Source organism: Acomys minous (assembly GCF_964271855.1).
Source record: "Acomys minous genome assembly, chromosome: 2".
In the NCBI taxonomy this organism is placed as follows: Eukaryota; Metazoa; Chordata; class Mammalia; order Rodentia; family Muridae; genus Acomys; species Acomys minous.
The window spans coordinates 111,670,119-111,684,340 of NC_140484.1; positions in this window are offsets into that span (position 1 = coordinate 111,670,119).

The window sequence follows — 14,222 nt, forward strand, 5'->3', positions numbered from 1 at the left end:
CTTCATTTCTCACATGAACTTTAGAGAAGTTTAGAACAGTTTTGGGCTCACCCTTCTGACGTGCAATCACTCACTGCCCCCAGGAGTCAGGCAGTCTCTTCAGGAGTCAGGTTTTTGCCATGTTTTCCTGCCTGGTTCCCTATAAGGACATGCCTCATAGGGAGATGTTGCCCTACAGAACGTATAATGCTTTGCAGAAAATGCTAGGCTACTTCCATGATTAAAATCCACCTTCTTGTGTTCTCTTATTTTCCTGTTTCTTACAAGTACACTTGCTCCAGGATTTTGGTTTTATGGAATTTTCCTACTTCTTCTCACCAATGGCTATGGGTCTAACAGTGACATGTACTGTAAGAGAGTTTCATGTGCACACTCAAGCTCAGTGACAAGCAAAATAAAGATCTGTTCCTGGAACATTTGCTGAAATATTCGTCTATCATTCCTTGCTGTTATCTTTAAAAAATATTTATGTATTTTTCTTATAAGGGTCTTCGGTCTGCATGTATATCTGCACACCAGAAGTGGGCATCAGATCCTAATATAGATGGTTGTGTGTCAACATGTGCATGCTGGGAATTGACCGCTGGACCTCTGGAAAAGCAGAGCTGCTCTTAACCACTGAGCCATCTCTCCAGCCCCACCTTGCTGTTATTATCACTGATGCCTATGTGCTTTTGCAGCAGGAACGTGAAACAGGGTGACGTTGGTGGTGTAAGGAGTTTCCTAGAAGTCTAAGTTAACGGACTTGGAGGCAATTTAACCTCTGTTAGAAGGAGCAGCCTGATTAGGAGTCCTGCCAAGCCTTAGCTGCCCTACTGTGAGTGTGAGTCACATATTCTGTGTTGCTGTTAACAGAATATCAGATATGGGTTCTTTTAGAATGAACAGGCATTTGTTTCTTATAGTTCTGGACAAGTCCAAGGTCAAGGTGCTGGCATCTGGCAAGGGCCTTCTTTCTTCATGATGACATGGTGGAGTCCATCATATGACAGAAGGACAAAGAAGGCAAAAGAAAGCAAGATGGGGAGATGTCACCCTACTGTAGAGGCATTAGTTCCATTCAGGAGGATGTAAATTTGCCTTCTTGTGTAATAAATAGAAACTTACATGTGTACTAGTGGATTGTTCTTGATTTATATTTCTTCCACATAAAATTTCTTGAGTGAAAGAGGGTATGAGAGGAAAATGTTTAAGAATCCCTGTCATAGGGTCTAGCCTAGAGTACTGATGAGAGCTGTCATGGCATTGCAACCCTGGGCAAAGTTTTCTGGATGAAGAGGTAGGAGCTCTTGCTTCTGGCTCAAAAAATTTGGCTCTTGTTCAGTTGTCACTAACCCATTGTAACTCTTGTTTCCTGTGGAGATCACAATGCACTTCATCTGCTCCTCTAGTTCCCATGAGAGCTAACAACACAGTGGGTGAGAAACGTGCACAGCTACTGTCTTAGCTAGGGTCACTATTGCTGTGATGAAACATCATGGCCAAAAGCAAGTTGGAGAGGAAAGGGTTTATTCATCTTATGCTTCCACATCACTGTTTATCATCAAAGGAAGTCGGGACAGGAACTCAAGCAGGTCAGGAACCTGGGCACAGGAGCTGACGAAGAGGCCACAGAAAAGTGCTGCTCATGGGCTTGTCTTTATGGCTTGCCCAACTTGTTTTTTTTTTCTTTTCTTTTTAGCCTGCTTTATTATAAAACTCAGGACCATAACAGTTAGTGTCACCACCCACTATGGGCTGGTCCCTCCCCCATCAATCACTACTTAAGAAAACATCCTACACTCTAATCTTATGGAGGCAGTTTCTCTATTGAGGTTCCTTCCTCTCAGACTCCTCTTATGCTGTTTATGGTAGAACCATGATAATGACCAAGGCACAGAAGACTAAGCAGTGTTTTGCGGAGGTGAATCCACTTGCTGAACACATAACTCCTGGCATCACGGACGGACTTATGTCTCCAGAATTTTGCCTTTAGTAATATTTTGTAAGTTGAGTAACAAAGTATATGGTTTTTGGATTCTTTTACTTAGAATAATACTTTTGAGATACTACCACATGGTTTATATTATTAATTTCTTCTTTTGTATCAAATGGTATCATATTTAACACACCAATAATGTTACATGTAATATGTGTAAGACCCTGTATTATGCATATATAACATCTATGTCAATGCCGCTCTTCTGCTAAACCCTTTTGATGCTTCTCATTGCATTTACAATACAATTTAATTAATTTATCACATTTTACGTGACATGATCCTAATTTGCCTCTTCCTGATATCCTTGCCTTTGTTATTTATCCTCTGGTCACAAATCTCATGACACCCCAACCTGTTCTCGGATCAGATTTTCCCATTATCTCCTATTTCCTGGAAGGTCCACTCACTGGTTCGTCAAATGGTTGGCTCCTTGTCATATGACAACTTTCATCTTAATTTTTATTTCTATGGTCTTTCCAAAGTGATCCCTATGTCCTGTGGCTCTCCTTCTTCCAACCTCCTACATGACATATACCAGAACACCAAAGTTTGTAATTGCTTATATACTTATTTTGGGGGCATAAATCCTCCATTATGTTAATGGTAGGACAGCATGGCTTTGTCCTTCTTGTCTCCCTAACATTTATCACAGTGCCTGAGGCAGAGTTGATAAGTCCTTACTGATCCCTGTGCTTGATTTCTGTGAAGATACTGTGCAGATATTTCAATCTCCACACAGTATCCTCCCTAAATGTAATGGGGATGCTGAAGGATTCTGTAGGATGCATCCTGGGCTTGCCCATGGTTAGCCATGATTGTTAACTTGACTGATGTGTAAACTGCACAGAAGATTGTAAAGCGAGTCTCTGAGTGAGCCTGGGAGGGCATTTCCCGAGATGATCAGATTACAAGGGCTCTGTCAGGGTGGGCATGCATCCTTCGATATATCACTTCCTTCTTCCGGCCTTCAGCATCCAAATGTGTGGCAATCTTACCCACAACAACCATCCTACAGAAAAATCACAAGGAGGAAATGAGTCATTAAGGTGGGGGCCAGCCTGCACTTTTCAATCTTGTAAACTTCCTGTGATAATAATATTGGAGGAGGTTATATTAGGTACACAGAGGCTACAAATGCCTTCAGGATGCCCCCTTGAGGACACACTGCATCCCTCAATGAAGTCGTCAGGCCTCTCACTTGTGTGTGCAGATGACTTTCTCTTCCAGTGTAGTAGATGACCAAGGTGACCTTTGTGATCTCCTAAGACTGGCAGGAGCCACAAAGATGAGAGCTGGCTACACCATCCCAGATTTGGAACCCAAAAACTTGTCTCTGTTAAATATTCCTTTTTAATCACCACTAACCACAAAGCACATAAAACTGATGGCAAGTTTCAGTGATAAAGGACAGGAAGATTCCAGAACACCAAAGGATATGACTGTATGCAGAAATAGATGGTGAATCTTCAGGAGCTGCTTTTTTATTATTATTTTCATTCAATAACAATTTTTATTATAAAAATGTTGTAAGTAAAAGAAAAAAAAATCATGCACCAAGATTAACCAGACCCCACAACTATTCAACTCAGTGAACCTCCGTATAGTTATTCTTACATTTCTGGGCGGAGGCTGTGGTACTTTACCCTGGATTTTATACTTTTCACCATGGAATATATTTTTTGCACACTTATCTGCCACCAAAAATGAAAAATCACCAACAGAGTTAGAACTGGAGAAACAACTAGCATTACATCCTCTTTCGTAACTGGTGGCTGTCACTTGCCCTCTGTCCTTCTCATCCCCTAATATTTAGTTCTACACAGCCCTCAGACATCAACATGTCCCCAGGTGGCGGCCCAGACCGGGGCCGTTTGCCTTTGGTAGTAACAGACCCCTACTGCTTCAGGACCACAGACTCAGACGTGGCCCCAGTGGCAGCCCAGGCCAAGACCCCACCATGGTCTTGCAGCATCAGCAGTTACTCACGTCAGGCTGTCCGTCACTACCCTGGAGTCTCCAGTTCTGCCTCTCTTCACTGTGCTCACACCCTTCTGCTTCTCTTTCTGGTCCATTTCTCCACCTCTTATTTGCTCTTCTTAGTGGCGTTGGGGTCTCTGACTCTCTGGGGTCGTCTCAGGAGCGGCCTCAGGACCATAATTCCCCTCCTGTGCAGGATTCATGAACCCGGCAGGATTCATCTCGGCCTTGGTTTGCTCCCCCTCCACGCCTGCGTGGCGCCAGACTGGTGGTCATTTCAAGCTAGCTCCCTGTCCAGGCCCCACGGCGCCAGACTGGTGGTCCTCTTGGGCTTGCTCACTGCCCTCGGCCTGCCTGCATGGCACCATGTGGGCGTAATCTCTTTCACTTCTGTCTGGGGCCTGCAGTCACAGGTGAGGTTCATCTTGTCTCTGGCTCGCTTCTCACCCTGGAAGCCCATCATGGCGTGTGCGGCACGAGACTGGTGGTCATCTCAGACTCGCCTTTTTCAGGTAGTGTTAGGCTACTAATCACTCAGATGTTAAAGGTCAGAACCTTGAGCGGAACGTAGCTTCTCTCCTCTCCCCTAGCTACTGACACGCATGTGACACAGCAGCCACACCTGCAATGCCTCCAGGGGGCAGGCAAAATTTTTGTGAGATTATATTGTTTCCCCTTCCCCACCTCCAAATCCTCTCATATGCCTTTCCCTTGCTCTCCTTCCCATGGCCTTAAAAAAAAAAACTGTGTGTGTGTGTGTGTGTGTGTGTGTGTGTGTGTGTGTGTGTGTGTGTGTGTGTGTGTAATCCTAAATCCATAAATACAACCTTCTCAGCCTGTGTAATGATACTTATATTTATATGTTTTCAGGGATGAACATTTGGTATTGGATTACCAACTACTATGCTCTTTCGTGGGGGAGGACTACCTCTCTCGTTCTCAGCATTACTTAGCTGCCTGTGGTTCTTTATGTAGGGCCAAGGCCTTAGGAGTGTCCCTCTGTCCAAGTTAGCATGCCTATTGGTGTCACTCCTTGTTCAGGTCATGCTTAGGCGGTCATGCTGGTGAGACTTTATGGATGTAGCTTCTGACATTTCCAGGGGTCACAGTCTCACAGGAAAATCCCTACTCCTTCTTCTGCAATGATCCCTGAGCCTTTAGTAGGTGCAGGGGTTGTATTGTAGACGCGTTTAGAAAGATTGTGATTTTCTGCAATGTTCTTTTAATCTCTGTTCCCATTAATTTCTTCCCTATCCACTGTGTGTGAAATTGGTTGCCTGCTGTTTCTTGAGAGCCCTGAGGTGCACCATTAGGTTGTTTATTTGTTATCTCTCAGATTTAAAAAAAAAATATGAACACATATCACTGCAGACTTTGTTCTTAGGACTGCCTTTGCTGTGTCCCGGAGCTTCTGATAGCACGTGCTTTCATTGTCATTTGTTGCTAGGAATTAAAAAAAAATTCTTTCTGATTTCTTGGATGACTCACTGTTTATTCAAAAGCATATTATTCAGTCTCCAAACATTTTTATGGCTTCTGTAATTTCTTTTAGTGTTGATTTCTAGTTTTAGTGTAATATGGCATGGAAGAACACAAAAATTACCTCATTTCTTATTTATAGACACTTGAATTATGTCCTATGATGTGATTAATTTTGGATATAGCTCCATGTGATACAGAGAAAAATGTGTATTTCTTTCCTGTTGGGCTAATCAGTCCATGTATGTATATATGTGTGTCTGTATGTATATATGTTAAGTTTACTTCATCTATAGTATTATTTTAGCCCTAGAATTTCTTTACTTATTGTTAGTTTGGAAGACATATATAAATATGAGAACACTGAAGTCTCTATTACTGTGTCAGGACCTATGTAGTCTTTTATGTCTTTTATAATTTAATTTTATGAAATTATGAACCCCAGTATTTGGCAATAAAAGCTTACAATGGTTATATTTTCTTGATGAATATTTTTTTATTAATATTTACTATCCTTTTTTGTCTCTTCTAAATTAGTTTTGTGTTGAGTTTTACTGTGTCTGATGTAAGTATGGCTACACCTGGTTGTTCGTGTTTTGTCTTTGGCAGTTTGTTTTCCACCCTTCGTATGTTTCAGTGCTTTTGCTGACTAAGTGTGATTTTTAGAAACAGCAGAGAGGTGGTTCTTATTTTTGATCCTGTTAGTCTGTGTGCTCTCAGTGTTGAGTTGTAACCATTTGCATTTCAGGTTGTTATAGAAAGGGGCTTGCTTCGTTCTGTGTGCTCATTAGGTGAGCCTTGCTGCATTGCTGACATTTCTTTCTCTTCTCTAGTTTTAATTTTGAGAGTTTGCTGAGTTGCTGTATTGGACATGGTTGTTTCTTTCCCATGTCCTTTTTGTTTATCTGTAGTTGGTTCCCTTTCAGCATTTAAAAGCATTTAAAAATACTCTCCAAGTATCTCTTTCCTCCCTTTAAAGTGTTCCACTAAGAAACTTCTGCTGTGCTGGGTTGGTTGCCACGAACTGCCTTAATTTGTGTTTGTCTTAAAATACCTTTATTTCTCCATCAGTTTTGAAAGATAGCTTTGCAGAGTGTGGCATTCTTGGTTCATAGTTCTTCCTGAGCTTGAAATAGTTTATTTCATGCTGTTCTGGATTTTATGGCTGCAGATGAAAAGTCTGTGGTAATTTTGATATTTCTGTCTTTGTACGTAAATTGGTGCTTTGTCATGCTGCATTTAGGCTTATTTCTGTTTTAAATTTTAATTTTATCTTTAATTATATTAATTCGTTAATTAATTAACTTTACATCCTGGTCATTAGCCTTATCCCTCCTCCCCTCCCAGTCCCACCTTTCCTCCCTCTTCCCCTCCCCCTCCCTTATTCCTCAGAAAAGGGGAGCCTCATTTCTAATCCACTCTAGCTCATCAATTTGCATCAGGACTGAGCCTGTTCTCTTTCCTTGTAGTCTGGCAAGGTAGTCCTGCAAGGGGAAAATGATCAAAAAGCTGGCAACAGAGCCCATGTCAGAGAAAGCCTCTGCTCCTCTTACTAGAGGACCCACATGAAGCTCTAGCTGCCCATCGGCTACATCTTTGTAGGGGGGCCTAGGTCCAGTTCATGCATGGTCCTTGGGTGATGCTTCAATTTCAGCAAGACCCCTCTCGGGCCTGGTGAGTTGGCTCTGTCAGTCTTCTTGTGGAGCTCCTGTCTCTTCCACAGGATTATTTCTTTACTTGGCGTTTTTACCATCCTGACTCTAATATGCCCTGGAAAGTCTCTTCTCTTGCCATGTCTATTTGGAGTTTATTTACCTCTTATATTTAGCTGACTGCTTCTTTGGGTAAGTTGGGTGTAATTTTCTGCTATAATTTCATTAAGTAGTGTGTCTAGTCCAGGGGTTCTCAACCTTCCTAATGCTGTGTCCCTTTACCCTTTAACAGAATTCCTCATGTTGTTGTGGCCCCCAACCATAAAGTTATTTTCACTGCTAATAATTTTGCTACTGTTAGGAATTGTAATGTAAATATTTTTGGAGATAGAGGTTTGTCAAACTGGTCCCAATGCACAACCATGCCCAACACAGCAGCTCAGCCATGGTCAGGTCCACCCAGGCTCTCCTCTGTTTCTTCTTCTGCTACACGAATTCTAGGGTTTGTCTTCTTAAATACATCCCAGACTTCTTGGAAATACAATTTATGCTCCTTAATTTCCCCCTTATATACTTCTCTTTGTGTTGCTGCCTAGACTTGGTCTTCCATCCCTGGAACTCCTTCTTTGGCATGGACTTGTCTGTTAATGATGGTGTCTGTTGTGGATTTTATTTGGTTGACCATTTTTCCACTTCTAGTATTTCTGTTTGATTGGTTTTTCAATATTTCAATAACCTTGTTAAAGTTTCACTCCATATTTTAGGCTTTTACCTCCAGTTTACTAACTGTTATATTCACTTTGGAGACTGTCTTGTCATAATTTTGGATAATCTTTCTTAATTCATGCCATTTAATCTGTTTGCTTGACCCTTCTGTATGCTCATTAATTATCTTGACTATCGAGACCCCGAATTCCTTCTCATATATTTCAGGTGTATCTGTAATTTTGGATTCCCTTCTAGGGGAGTGGGCTGCTTGGTGATGAGCCATGGGTGGTAGCTGTATACTATTCTTTTGTGTTGCTTTGTCATGTTTTATGCATCTCTTGAAGCACATTTGTTTTGACTCCTTCTTTTGATCATATTTGAATTCTGTTTTCTGTGAATCTTCTTAGAGGAACATCTGCGGGCAGTTCAGATATGAGGACTAGTGAAACTTGGTGCTGACTACCAGATGAGTTAGTGCAGTGATCTTGGCTTGGCTATGTGCCAGCAAGACTAAGGATGGGGCTATACACTAAGCACCAAGGTAACCTGATGGAATTGAAACCTTCATCACTCTCTGGATTCTAGGAACCTACTTGAGACAGAATAGCAAACTTTAGCCTCAATGACGTCTGTCTACTCTCTGGGGACTATAGGTAGAGCCACAGAGCTAATGTTACCTGTTGAACCATGGCAGTATAGACTCTAGGGCCTGCAATGACTTCTGAAACCTCAGAAATTAGAGATCCATATCTAGGATGAGCTCAGAGATAGTTAGAACCAGAGCTCCAATTTTTCAGGGACCCTGGCCACACTAGAACCAAAGCAAGGGCCCTGTATTGCCCTCTGAGGCCAATAGACTAGAATCCTGGATATAAGGTGCTTTCTGGTCCTGTAGAGGCTGGAGGCCTTGTTGCCCAGTGCTCAGTCCGGTAGAAATGGGAGGCCTGAGCTCTGCTTTTTTCTGGTCCAGCTTGCCCACCTGCTTGCTCAGGGCTCTCTCTGGTCCTGCAGAAGTCTGTTCAGCCCAAGTGCTGGTGCTTTGGTCCACCTGAGGTCAGAAGCCAGGTGGATGGTGCTGTCTTATCCTGCAGAAGTGAAAACCTAAGCTCCCAAGGCTCTCTGGTCCTGCAGAGAGAATTGGAATCAAGGAGAAGACTTGGAATGCTGAAGTGATTTTAAATGAGAAGTTAACATTAGACATACTTATTTTTGCCAGAGCTTAGGTTATAGCCAGGCATTGACAATGTCTAGAAAAGTTAAGAATTAAACTGTTATTTTTAATTAAGAATTGAGCTGGTATTTAGCATACGAAGGGATCAGAAAAGTATTTGGGGGATGTACACTTGCAAAACACAAGCAAGCAAGCAAGCAAGCAAACAAACAAACAAATACAACAAACTAAACAAACAAAGAAACAAAAGCTGGCTTCAAATATCAGCTGTAAATTTTTTTCCAGGGAATGCTGACCTAGGTTAATTATTTTATAAAAGTGCATATTCTTGAGGTGCACATAGTGACACATGCCTTTAATCTTCGCATTGGAGGGGGCAAAGGCAGGTGGGGCTCTGTAAATTTGGAGGCCAGCCTGGTCTACACAGTGAGTGCCAGATCAGCCGGAGTAATATGGTGAGTCTCCAAAAACCCAAACCCCAAACCGAAACCAAACAACCAAACCAACAACAGTAATTACTTTTCATTTTTGTTTCTGTTGAGGCAAAGAGAGAGAGAGAGAGAGAGAGAGAGAGAGAGAGAGAGAGAGAGAGAGAGAGAGAGATAGAGATATGAAGAGGTGGGGAGGAAAGAGAGAGAGAGAGAGAGAGATAGATATGAAGAGGTGGGGAGGGAAGAGAGAGAGAGAGAGAGAGAGAGAGAGAGAGAGAGAGAGAGAGAGAGAGATGGAGATGAAGAGGTGGGGAGGAAAGAGAGAGAGAGAGAGAGAGAGAGAGAGAGAGAGAGAGAGAGAGAGAGAGAGAGAGAGAGATCATGACATTTGACGAGCCTGGAGGTGGAAGTATCTGGAAGTTCTGGGGAGCAGGAAATACAATCAAAACATAGTATGAAAGTTTTTTTTTTAAACAATAAACAACTACCACTATTACCAACAAGAGGAACATTTCTTTGGATCTGCCATCTTCTCCCCACTTGGAGTATCCACATTTCCCGCTAAGCCTCTCAGGACGGTCTGGGGGATGCCTCCTCTGCTGGTTTCTTAGATTTTATCCTATTTGAAGTCCAAGTAAACAGAGCTTTAGTACAAGCTGAGCACCATCACAAAAGTTTGTTTTCCTGTTTTGTCCTAAGAGTGCTTGAAAGCTTCTCCGAGCAAAGAGCAAGGATGCAGCTAGCCAGTGGGCAGGGAGCAGCTGCTTCCGTAGCCAGAGCTCATCCCACAGGCTGACTTGGAGCTGCTGGGAGGGGGATCCATGGTCTTGTCTGTTATGGTGAGAGGTAGAAAGAGATTGGAGAAAGGGAGTGAGAATTTCTACATAAAATCTCCAGGTCTCCCAGGTCCTCAGGACGGTCCCCGCCCCCCTCCCCCTGCCCCTCCTCAACCCCCCTTCTCTCCCCCTCTCCCTCACCCCTGGCTCTGGGTGCTGGGTACTCACAAGAACTGCTTGTCATTGGTGGGTCCCTGTTCTGGATCTCGGGTTCTGTCCTCTCTCTACCTCAGCCACAGGTGGAGGGAGTGAGAAGACAGGGAGCTTATTTGACCTGGTCATTGTAGCAGGAGCTTTTACACAGAGATTTTCCCAAAGGTGGCTGCACATATAATTTTTTATGATTAAGCTCTTACACACTTACACTTACTGCCCTACTTTTACTTTTTTTTTTTAATAGGCTTTTTCTCTGTCTTCCCCTCTCTGACTAACAAATGAGACTAAACTAAGGCTTTCCCAGTCTAAAGGTGGTTGGGTCACTCTCACAAGTGTGTCTGATGGGTCTAAGGCGTGGCCAGACGAGATCCCACAGGAGTGCATAGGTTAAATACCTATAGAAGCCTAAAGCTGGGGTTGAGGAAATAGGGCAAAGTTCAAAGACAAGAGTCAGGGGGATAAGAAAAAGTGTGAATAGGTTTTTCCATATTCCTGTTTTCTGCCTTTCTTTTCCCCCAAGAGCCCAAGCTTGTCTATCACAGGGGTTTTCCTTTGCTGCTCGTAGACCTTGCTAAATCCTAACAGAACCATTGGCTGCTCACTAGATGTTAGAAGTGGAAAGAGATACACTGCTTGTCTTGAGTGTTGCCAACATCCATTCTTGACTATCACTGCTCAAAGCTAACTATTCAAAATGTGCGCAACCACTCCATCGGCAACAGAAGTGAAGTAGCACTGTTGACAGCTGGAAGGCAACCGAGGGGAACACTGGCATCCTCACTTGCCTTTTTTCAGGGTCTGTCCTTGGGAAGGAGGGTGGAACAGGCCAGTCCTGAGGAGAGAGGCCTCCTACAGCTGTCCAAAACCTGTATCCAAACAATGGAAGGACCAGAGTTTTCAGGGCTAAAACCAGGAATGTTCCAAGGAAAGTGGGACACACTGGTCACTCTAAGAGACTTTTCTATAGCTTAGAGACTTTCAAGACTATGAGTCATGCCACATAGCCAAGTAAAAGGCCTTGCCCTCAGGAGTGTGTGTGTGTGTGTGTGTGTGTGTGTGTGTGTGTGTGTGTGTCCACATACACTCTTCCAGAGCAATTCATTTGTGCCTCATCATCCAAACTGTTCAATTTGTTCAGAGAATTGATTCTCTGAATGTAGCGGGATGCATCTGTTGGCCTCCTTTTCCATGCCCCCTCTGGTAGCATCATTTCTGTTGGTGAGATCTATTGCTTGGGCACTTCTAAACAAGAGCCTGCTAGTTTTTCCTAATTGAATAGGCTGTTGCCTGTTGTTTTTCTTCTCCCGAAGCCAGTTTATTTATGTCTTGCTCTGCACCGACCTCCGGGCCTTTACAGTGAGGAATATCTATTCCAAAAGATCTTTTTAATTAATTTTCCTTTCCCTTCCTAGAGGAAAAGAGAGCACCGGGGAAAAGCAACCAAGGGAGGGAGTAACAAGAGAGAAAGGCGTGGGGAGGCTGTGAGAGAGAGAGAGAGAGAGAGAGAGAGAGAGAGAGAGAGAGAAAGAGAGAGAGACTGCTGTGCATGGGAGGTAGATGCGTATGGAAGGAGTAGACTTTTTTGAGAAACACAACCCATATTTTATGGGAGTTGGCATCTTTCCTTTGCCCTAGTTTTCTTTTCTTCAACTCTGACACACTTCCCCTCTTAGTTTTCTTCCATTTGTCAGTTGTGAGTATTTTGGTTTGTGTCAAAAGAAACAGACAGCTGGTGCAGCTCTCATTGCTTCAATTCACACCAGTGTGTTTATGTTCACACGTCCCATCCAGTGAGTGAGGTGGGTGTTATGGAGAGCATTGAGGTGCTCTGTTCTGTGCCTTAGTGGGAGGGCTGACAGACAGACCAAATGGGAACGGCCTTCTTCAAGTCCAACATCATACATGGTAAGGTACAGATAGGTGAAATGTTGAAGGAGTGTGTGTGTGTGTGTGTGTGTGTGTGTGTGTGTGTGTGTGTATGTGTGTGTGTATGTGTGTATGTGTGTGTGTATGTGTGTGTGTGTGTGTGTGTGTGTGTGTGTGTGTGTGTGTGTGTGTGTGTGTATGGGGGAGGAGGTAATTCAGATCAGTTCATTCCTGGGATTACACAAGATGGCTACCTTGAAAGGAGGGGCAGGACCACTATTATTTGAAGGGCTGCTATGCTCTGTTATGGATAATGATTTCTTTGGAAATTTTCATTGTTTTGAAACTTCACACACTTCATTGGTGAACTGAGATCTGATCTGCCCTCCACACTAGGTCCCCGGATCACTCAGGACCCTTAGAGTTGCATTTAGATGTGGATGGGGATTTTTTTTGGGGGGGGATTTCTTTTCTACATTGATCTTGTTCATTGACAGTTTCATTTATGCACGCAGCATACTCTGATCACGTTCTCCCTCGCCCTCTCTTGCCTGCCCCCCATTCTTATCACCACCCCTTGTTCATCTCTGCAAGTCCCTTACCTAGAGTCATGACATCCATTTTGTTTTGTGATCCACACTGGCCTGGAACTCTTGTCACCAGTGGGGACACAACTGAAGGCAGTGATTGCTTTTATCGCTGAATCTTTCAGCAAGAAATAGTTGATTGCTGAAGTGTGGATCCTCTGGGCTTTTAATTCCTCCACAGGATAACCAGAATTCAATAACAGTTGATAACTATCATTTAAAGCTATAAAACTTGCAAAGGATTAAGCACTCAGCATCCTCTGGTAACTAACTGGGTAGATGTGTGAATCTCAGCTTCTGCCTATCTCCCAGATGAACCAGGATCTACAGGTAGATAATACCCTGCAGGTGACTTGTATGTACAGGAAAGGGTAAGAGGTTGTCTCGGAGCCTGTGTCCCAAAGCTCACCAGGCAAGACAGGTTGCTTATCAGCTTTGAGCTTTTTAGACGAGTCACAGTTCATAGCCCTATGCCCTTCTATTTATTAGCTGTGAGGTAACTAAGTATATCAGTATGGTGCTTCAGTTTCCGCTTGGGTAGAACAAAGACAATATAATTTTCTTGTATCACAGGATGTCTACAAAGAAGAACTATGGCACGTGTAGAATAGAGCCTGGTACACGGCATGGAGCTGAGTGCGTCAGCTGCCATTATGACTATGAAGGGGCACCGATCTCCCCGTTAAGACAGAAGGCTTTTCTGCTTCTGGGTTAACTCACTCAGTATGATCGTTTCTAGTTCCATCCATTTATCCACAAATTTTGGTATTTCCTTGTTTTTTTTTTTTTTAATAGCTGTGTAAATGTACCACAATTTCTTTATCCATTCTTCAACTGAGAGATATTTAGGCTGTTTTCAGGATCTGGCTATTATGAATAAGGTTGCTAAGAACATGGTTGAGCATATGTTCCTGTTGTGTGGTGGAGCATTTTCTGGGTATATTCCAAGGAGGGGAATAGCTGGGTCTTGAGGAAGCCCTATTCCTAGTTTTCTGAGAAAGCATCAGATAGATTTCCAAAGTGGTTGTACAAGTTTGCATTCCCACCAGCAATGAAGGAGTGTTCCTCTTTCTCCCCTTATAATTGGGCACTAGCCCAAAAGGCATGTCCCATGAAAGTATTCATTTACCAGGAGATTGGGATAGATGTGAGGACATCCTACTGAGACTCTAGGTAAGAGAAATATAGGAGATGGGGAAATAGAAGGATCCAGAGGATCTTAGAAACCTACAAGAAGAACATCACAACGGGTGTATCAGGGCTCAGGGGGGTCTGCTCAAACTATTGCACTAACCAAGGACAATACAAGTAGTAAACATTGAACCCCTACTCTGATCTACCCAGTGGACAGGACATTCTCCACAGTTATGTGGAGAGC